Here is a 9,371-nt window from a genome sequence, read left to right on the forward strand (position 1 = left end):
AATTTTTTACAAAAGAGTTCACATTTTAAAATTAAAACATAGATATCTAATGTATATATAGTGTATATTGTATATATCTAATATATTTGAAAGACATCTATTAATTATATATAATATATTAGTCTTTAAAATGTAACCTTAATATACATTTTCAATTATGTTATAAATAATTTCTATCTATAAATTATCTACACAAATTAGAGGAATCTATCTTTGAATCAAATTGTGAATTAACATGTCATAATTGATCTACTAACCAACCAACAAATAGTATTAATGAAATATCTAACTATTAATTTAGATTAGAACATTCTTACCATTCCACATTAACAATTAATTATCTTTTTGTTCGATTTCATTGGAGTGCATTCATGCTCACATTGGAATTTAATTTGGGTTTTAGAATAGTGGGGAATGCGAATGGTTTTTTATTCCAACGGAATGTGGACTGGACTAGAATGGAATGCGAAAAGGTTTTTCATTGTTTATTTAATTTTGTATCATGGATTCAGCTTCTCATTGTTTATTTACTATGTCATGGATATAGTTTCTTTATTTCATGCCGTGGATAAAATCTATAAGAATGGATTGAAGGAATCTAAAAAAATCTCCCTCACTTACAGATGATCTTGAAGAGGAATATGATCATATTATATTCCTTCTCGAGAATCATCTTCCCGTTCAAGATCATCTATAGGTAAAGGAGATTGGAAGTGGTCTTTGATGCCTCTATGGGAGATTTGTCATACAATGATTTTCTAATGAACAGTGTTATTGACAAATTGTTTTATTGGTAAGAGGGTAAAGTCAAGATTAATTTTTATTAGGTGATTAAATTATTTTCATTTTTATTTATTAATCTAAGTATATTCTAATCCAAGACTTTTCATAGAAGAAATTCACAATTTACCATTGTATTGTAGGCTCTTGCCTAAATCTAAAAGCACTCTTATTCACTACTAGTGAAAATATTATTTATTTCTCTTATGTATCCATTCATATGTTTAGGAATCTAACCATAAAATAAAATCAAAAGGGATTTGCTAAACATTATATGTAGAAATTTGTATTGTATGCTCATTTTTTTGTGAAGGCTAAGGGAAAAGCCAAAATACCAAAGAAAAAGCATGAACCTACCACCGTAAATAGGACTTGACAATATCAGGAAAATCCACAGCTCATGGTTCATGTATTTGTGGGAAAATATAAAAATTGTTATAGATTTTAACTATCATAGGAATCTTAGGTCCCCAGTTCAAGTCTAGGCAGCACCAATGTTGAAACATCTATGTTAGGCAAGAGCCTACAACACAACCATAAATTGTGACTCTCCTATCAAAGAGTTCTTGTTCTTGGGTTTGAATATACTCACGCTTAACAAATAATAATAAACATAATAATTAATCTTGGCTGCAGGCCTCTTACCCATAAAAAAAAATTAAAAAATTAAAAAACTATCATAGTAATCCAGATATGGGAGAGAATATTGACTTCTTTGTAAATGCTACTACTACTTAGTACTATGGACAAGATTGTTGCACTTAAGGAGATAATAAGTACATCCTATTATATGTGATTATTTTTTTGTTTTTTTTGCAATAGTAATAATATGAGGTACTGTTACACATTCATCAAAATAGAGCTATAACTCATTCTTCTATAGTTTGGGCTACAACCTATCCATCTATACATTATAAGAGGAAGATCACTCTTTTATCCACACCACAAAGAAGCAATATACAACTACAATATCCTTCCAATTGTGATGTGAATCTAAAAGAACCTCTATTTGTGAGAACTATAGTTACTGTACGAATCAGACCAACATTTTTTTTAAAAAGAAAAAGTGCCTCCCTTTGAAGAGTTGTTTTGGAATTCAAGCCCAGAAAGAGTTATTTCCAAGATTTGAGAAGTTATCAAAGAAGTCATTTCACGAGTAAATGAAATCAAAGAAGAGCATAAAAGACCATGCATTTGGATTTTGGAAATCCAGTAATAAAAATTCTATAAAATTACATTTAATGAAATTTTTAATTTTTGTGAGTTTTCAATATTTCAAGAATTGCAGTTTGATACGAAAGACACATTTAGATCTATTTCCAAGGTATGTTCAACACTACATTTTTCTAGATAGAGAACTAACTCTTTTAAAAGTGCATCTTGCATGTTTTGGCTTTCAATGTTTTGTGCATTTCATCTTATTGTTGATTTAAAAAAAAGAGTGGACTTGCTATAACAATCTCTCAACTTGAAGTTTACTTCCAAATTCTAGGAGTGATTCAATGCTTAACTTCACTACATTAAGCCAGAGTTCATTACTTGAAATTCATAGTAAACAGAGTTGTTTCCTTGCTTTGATAATAGATTTGGTGAATGCATTTGGCAGCTTAGTTGGTAGACAATATCTCAACAATGGAGACGAATAAACAACATTTTAAAAATAGCCATTCCAGTTGCCATAAGAAATGAAATAATCAAACATCCAGTGAAGAACAAAGAATTGAAATGAAGAATACAGAGATTGACACATTTTCAATTTCCATTTGGTGTCAACTCTTGTATTGTGAATCACAAGTAAATCAGAAATTGACACATTTTCAATTTCCTTTTGATGTCAACTATTGTATTGTAAATATTGATTCGCCTCAAGTAACTCATTTAAATTGGTCACCTTCACAATGTTTTCTCCATTGAATCAAATATCTGCATACGCTGAGTATTCAAATACAGTAGCATTCTATTTCAAGCGCTTCTTTCCTGCAGTAAAAGTAGGTTCTTTGTTCCCATTCTTCTTTGGGGATTATCTTCATTTTTGGCTAATTTATTTAGTACAAATGGTAGTCCTAAATTTTTGAAACTTCCAACTTATTTTTTCCCTCTAACTAGTTTTGTTTCTACCAAGTCTTTTTCCTGTGGTTTCCTCTTCACCAACCAGTTTGGACTAGCTATGTTCATCTATGCTATGAACTTTCTTTTAAGTAGCTTTAGCAAACAAATTACTGGTAATGCTTTCATAGGAATATTCCCACGTTAGCCAAAAGGATCCCATATGGTATCATTGATTTGACTTCAAGGTAGCTAGTGATTAAATGATTTTAGATACTTTCTTCTTGCCTTAACTTGCGGTTTGACATTCTACTCTTCATAACCTCACAATTATATAGGATAATTGAAACGACCAACAAACCAAAAAGAGTTTACTTTTCCATTCCATGATTCCACTTTCTTGTGCCTATTATAAAGTAAGAACAACTCTCTTTAGTCAATTTGTATTCTTTTAGCTCTATTAGTACCCCAATTGCATTGGTTGTGGAAATAAATTCCTAGGTATTTGTATTCCTCTACTGTCTCCAATGATATTTTCTTAAAAATAAAATTAAACTATGAAAAAATCATGGATTTTGTCTTGTTTATATTCACCTAGATTCTGACTTTTTAGTAAAAGAGCTCTAAAGCCTTCAAATCATTTGCATGTAAAATAAACTTTACCATGTAACATGTCAATCGAAGCCCTTCCCCAATAGCTTTGTTTAACCAATCTTCATGTTTAACAAGACCACCCTTGTTTGATTCCAACATTGCTATTAAAGCATTCAAACATGACCTCTTTCTTTAATTTTGGATTTAGCCATAATCTTCTCATAAAGTTTGTGAATTGTTTCTGTATACTCATTGGATATCCAAAGCTTGTCCATTCCACTTGAATCTTGGAATGATATCAAAGGATGTTTTGAAATCAACAAAGGAACAAAAGGTTTCTTCACCTTGTGTGTACCAAACCTTCTCAATGAAGTGTCGAAGTCAATGGTTAGTGGTAGTGTGCCTTGGTCTAAGTTCATTCTTCTCTTTTGCTTCTTTTCCCTCCTTATTCTATCCATTTATGTATTCTATATCTAGTGTGTTTCTAGTATTGAACTATGAAAAATTGGAAATAGTACTTCAAGAATACATCATATAGTTATCATACCAATACTTTTCTCATTATAGGTTTTACAAGAAATACCTTTGGGTATTTTGATCAAGTTGGCATGCTAGTACAAATAACCATGCCACACAAACTATATAAACCTATTAGTTACCCTGCATAGTTTGACACATTTTGATTCCCATAATGTGAACTCATTTCTCAAAGCCTTCACTTTTCTCTAGCTATATAGGATTGTTATCCCTCCTTTGTTGCCCAATTAAGTAGATTGCTTGTTTGTTGTTCTAGCATTAAAATCACCAATCAAAACTATTTCTCTTGTGTTTATAAAATAGAATATTAACTTTCTTTAAAGTAGTTTAAGGATCTTTTCTATATCTACATTTCTTTTCTTATAGAACTTTGAGCATTTTAGAGAAAAGTAACAAGCATCTGCCCTAATTTTTCCTTCTTTAATGTTATTTTTGACCATATAGACTGCTTGTTTGGATTTTCTTTTGCTATTTTTACTATTCCACTCCATGCTTTTCTCATTAGGGTTATGATCCCTCCACATTCTTTACTTTTTCAATATTTTCATTCTATATTGAGACTATCATGTCCTTTAAAATTTTGTTCTCTACATTTGTCAAACTATGTTTGATAACAATAGTTATGTCTTCACACTCTACTAAGTACCTAATTGATAACCTCTAAAATTCCAACTTATCATGTGCAAATACTCCCTATTTCTCATGTAACTGAATTGAAATTTCCTATGTTCAACCACACCCACTTTCTTGCATCTCTTGGTGGTTTCAATATCTCTTGCTCCCCTTTCTCTTCTTGTTGGGGAAATATCAAGTCTTCATCTAACTATATATGAGTACATTTGATGGACCCCCTAATATTTAGGATTGCAATCTTGTTTTACATGTTTCTTAGCACAAATCTTACATGCCTATTATTTCCTCATATTTTGTTTCCAATTCTATTTTCTTGACAAATACAACCTTTCCATGTAAGCTTGTTCTTAATGTTGGTGTAATTAAATATTCACTAATTACACTTACTTAAGCTTACTTAGGATAATGTATTTTATAGTAGTTTGTGTTTGAGACACTTAGGAGTTTGTACCTCAGTTAAACACATGGTGTAGGAGAATTCCACTCTAGTTGGTCATAGTTGTTATCTCATTCCACCTTTAGTGTACTTATCACATTATTATCCTCATCATTACACATACTTCATTGCATAAAGGAGGATGGTCCACCTTTCATGGACATGTGATTCTACCTTGTGTGGCTAATATCTTATGTTCTCCTTGTCATCATCTCTTATCGCCTCTCCTATATAAGGATGCCTATTATGTACATTTAAAATCAATCCATTAGATGTCAATCAAGTCCATTATCAATAATAGCATTCTTGCATCTTCATGCAATTATCTTACCATTCTCTTGTGGAAGTTATCTTGGTCTGTCATCTGATGCTGAGTGTGTTGTAGATTCACCTAAAACTCTAACATGGTATCAAAGCTCTCATGGTGTGAAGACCTCTTGTCAAGAAGTGTAATCTTGTCTTGAGTTATTGTTGGTGTAGCATTGGCAATTTGGACATCATAATTTGGAAGAGATTTCAAGATTCATATTTTGTGACCTATTGTAGGTGAAAATTAGATCTTGTTGGTGCAAATTAGAGGTTGGCATCATATAGAGGAGGTCCAAAAACCCATAAATCAAATTTTGTTTCATCCAAATCAGACATTTGAGGCCAAATCTAGAACCATTTGATTTTTGAAGGTGTGGTGGCAATGATTTAGAAAAAATAATTTCAGAGACAATTTTCAAACAACAATATCTCCCTCATACAAACTGCTATTTCCAAGCAATTTTTTTTGTTTTGGGGTAGAATTTCACAATCTACACAGTGGTGCAGGTAATTTTGGATCTTTATCTCTGAATTTTTTTGAAAATTGCAAATCCCATTTTCTGCAACTTTCAAGGTTCTATTTGGGCATATTTTGTAACATTTTTAGGTACAATATTTTTTGAAAGTGCATGATTTTTCCTCTACTTTCTAGATCTATAATCAGATTTCACTGATTTGCAGTGGGCATATCACTTTCAAAAATAGGTATTTTTTTGGCTATATTTGCACTTGGTGAATACTTGGATTGCAATTTTATTAATTGAATCAGTAATTTGAAAGAGCTTTTAGTTGATTTCAATCATCCTATGGGAGAGGGTACATTTAATGATGTTCTTTGTGTACCATCCTTGACCACTAATCCCCTTTTCATTTTCTAAATTACTCATGGGGAACAAGGTAAAATTGTTGAGTTCACTCCTGATTATGTCCATATTAGGGACATGGAGACTAGAGATGTCATAACTATGGGATTTGTTGATCATACATCATGCTTGTATTCTTTTGCACATTTTGTTGATAATAATGATGATATTCATGATGTACCTAGCCCTTTATCAAGGGCGCATAATTCATGTGAGGAGAACATTGGACACTTGATCATTTTTCTCTTAAGACAAGTGTTGAACTTCCTACTTCTTCAGACATGAGTTCTACTATTCAGTTGGATGATCTTTATGATTAAGATCTTGCAGTGTGGAATGAATTCCTGGGTGCTCTTTTAGATGAGTCTCATAATGTAGGTTTGGTTAATACATTTGAGAGAGTTTCTTTTTGAGATACTTCTTCACCTTCTTTGGAGATTGGATTTCCCAAATCTTCAAGTTCTCTTGGTTTTTGACATCTTATAGGTTAGCTTGATGGTGTGACAAAATCTTTGAGCTTGGAGACACCTATTCAGTCTTCAAAGATGCATATATGGAGACCTTCTTCCTCCTTCCTCACTTTTTACATGGAGTGGATTCTTCATATTTTGATGTATTTATCTCTTCCTAAAGGGAGATGTGTTTCTTGTAGGCATTGGATTATATTTTTCTTGCAGGTACTCTTCATCTACATTGGAGCTTCTTGAGGGGGATATCATGTCTCCTTATTTACTTCCTATGGGAGGATCATTTTTTGTATATAAATGATGTATGCAATTTTTGGGGGGTCTTGAGTACTCCATCCATCCATGCATCTTGTTTTCATCTCTCTTTTTGGAGAAGGGTTTTTCCCATGAGATTTTCTCTCTTTCTCCACTTTATGAAAGATTGCATTTCATTCCTTTGCATATTGTACATGGGTACCTAAAATGGCCTAGTAGTTGGAACCCATCTTTCATTGTGAGTTTAAGTGCATTCCACTAAGTTGCACTTAAGGGGCATTGGTGTAATTAAATATTCACTAATTACACTTACTTAAGCTTACTTGGGATACTGTAGTTCATAGTAGTTTATGATTGAGACACTTAGGATTTTACACCTCAATCAAACACATGGTGTAGGAGAATTCCACTCTAGGTGGTCATAGTTGTTATCTCATTCCACCTTTAATGTACTTATCACATTATCATCCTCATCATTGCACATGCTTCATTGCATAATGGAGGATGGTCCACCTTTTGTGGACATGTGATTCCACCTTGTGTGGGTGATATCTTATCTTCTCCTTATCATTGTCTCTTATTGCCTATCCTATATAAGGAGGCCTATTATGTACATTTAAAATAAATCTATTGGATGTCAATCAAGTCCATTATTAATAATAGAATTCTTGCATCTTCATGCAATTGTCTTTCCATTCTCTTGTGGAAGTTATCTTGGTCTTTCATTTGATCTTGGGGGTGTTGTAGAGTCACCTAAAACTCTAACATTTAAGGAAGTCTCTTATTAGGATAAATTCTCTCTCCCTCTCACCAAAGTCCTATTAATATTTTATGATGATGTTTATGGCCTTTTTTTTGTCTTTTTCTCCTTTTATTTGTATTTTTATTATTTTGTATAATTTCTTTGTTTGACTTGGAATCCATTTTTAGCTTCTTCTCAAGACTTGACTTCAATATGTTCTTTTAATTTATTTTCTTTTATTTTCATTCTTGAAATTTCTAATTGGAACTCTTCTTGCCCACCCTCCCAATTCTTTCACTTGTTCAAATTCTTGTTTTAAACTATTTAGCTCTTAATGTTCTCTAGAATTCATTTTCTATACTCTCATTTAGTTTGGTATGTTCCCTCTTCCTCTTACTTCTATATGTTGAATCCTATTTTTCATGTTAATGAGCTCAAATACATAAATCTCTCATAACCACAAATATAGATTTGAAGCCTTTTTTTTCTCCTTACCTTTTTTTTTTGGTGTAATAATTTTAATACTGCTTTGGTTTTAAATCCTCTTGAACTATAGAAACCTATCTTCCTTATTTTTTATGCATCTTGTTTTTCTTTCTCAACTACTAATGATGCCTCCTAAAGGTAAAAAATGCCCCTAGATCAATGGGCATGTTAGGTGCATTCCAGTTTCTAATGAATAAATAAAAATTTATAAAGTTCATGTGACACATCCCCATATAAAGGAATATTTCACATTGTGTGGTCAAAAAAATGAAACTCATAAGAAAAGGAGGCCTATTGCCTCTCATTTATTATGTGTAATTTTAGTAAAGAAACTCTATTGAATTGATTTTACCAAGATTCATTTCCCACCCACAATAATTTTAGATAGGGTTGGGGTATAGGACTTTAGTTATAGTTAGAACTCAATGTTAGGGTTGGATTTATGACCATGGCTAGTATTCTTTGTTATGATTATGATTATGGTGATGGAAAGGTTAGGACTAAGATTCTTATTATAAAAATAAAACAACTACACACATATGTGTGTGTCCCAGTCTCTAACCCTCCTCTCCACTGGTTCTGCCCCGCCAAATTAACTATAGCTCATCTTGGTCTATTCATAGGGGTAGAAAGCTATCCACTCCTAGGTCCAATCAACCTTCTCTATCCACCCCTAGTGACTAAAGTATAGTAGGGGGTTGGGGTGGGTCTTCCAATTAATAAGTGAATAAAATATCTCACAAAGGTAGTTGAACTGTGTGTTTGTTCTATTATTAAGAAGTTAAGTCCTAGCTTGCTTTGAGGGTCATTATTTATTTATTTGTTTGTTTTTACACATATTTTCCACAAAATCATTTAATAGCACAAAAATTCATGCATATTACAACTAAATTTTTACCAATAGCTAAAATATAAACTTATGGGAAGTCTACTTGCACACCCCCTCAATATTTGAAACAAATTCATTTATCTTGTACTATAATATGAATGAAATTAAATTGAAAAATGAGTAAAAATATTTTTACTAAATACATAAAACCTATATATAACATTATATATTGTAAATATTGTTGTTTGTCAAATTTACATAAATCTTTTTAATAACTAAGAAATATCAATGATCAAACAAGAATTATTATTATTATTATTTTGGCAAAAGTGGACAAGCCACTATATATATATAATTAAATTAAACCTGTTCAAGAGCTCAATTGGAAAGAACC

This window comes from Cupressus sempervirens, chromosome 11 (assembly GCF_028749045.1).
Source record: "Cupressus sempervirens isolate cs-2001-9-10 chromosome 11, ASM2874904v1, whole genome shotgun sequence".
Classification (NCBI taxonomy): domain Eukaryota; kingdom Viridiplantae; phylum Streptophyta; class Pinopsida; order Cupressales; family Cupressaceae; genus Cupressus; species Cupressus sempervirens.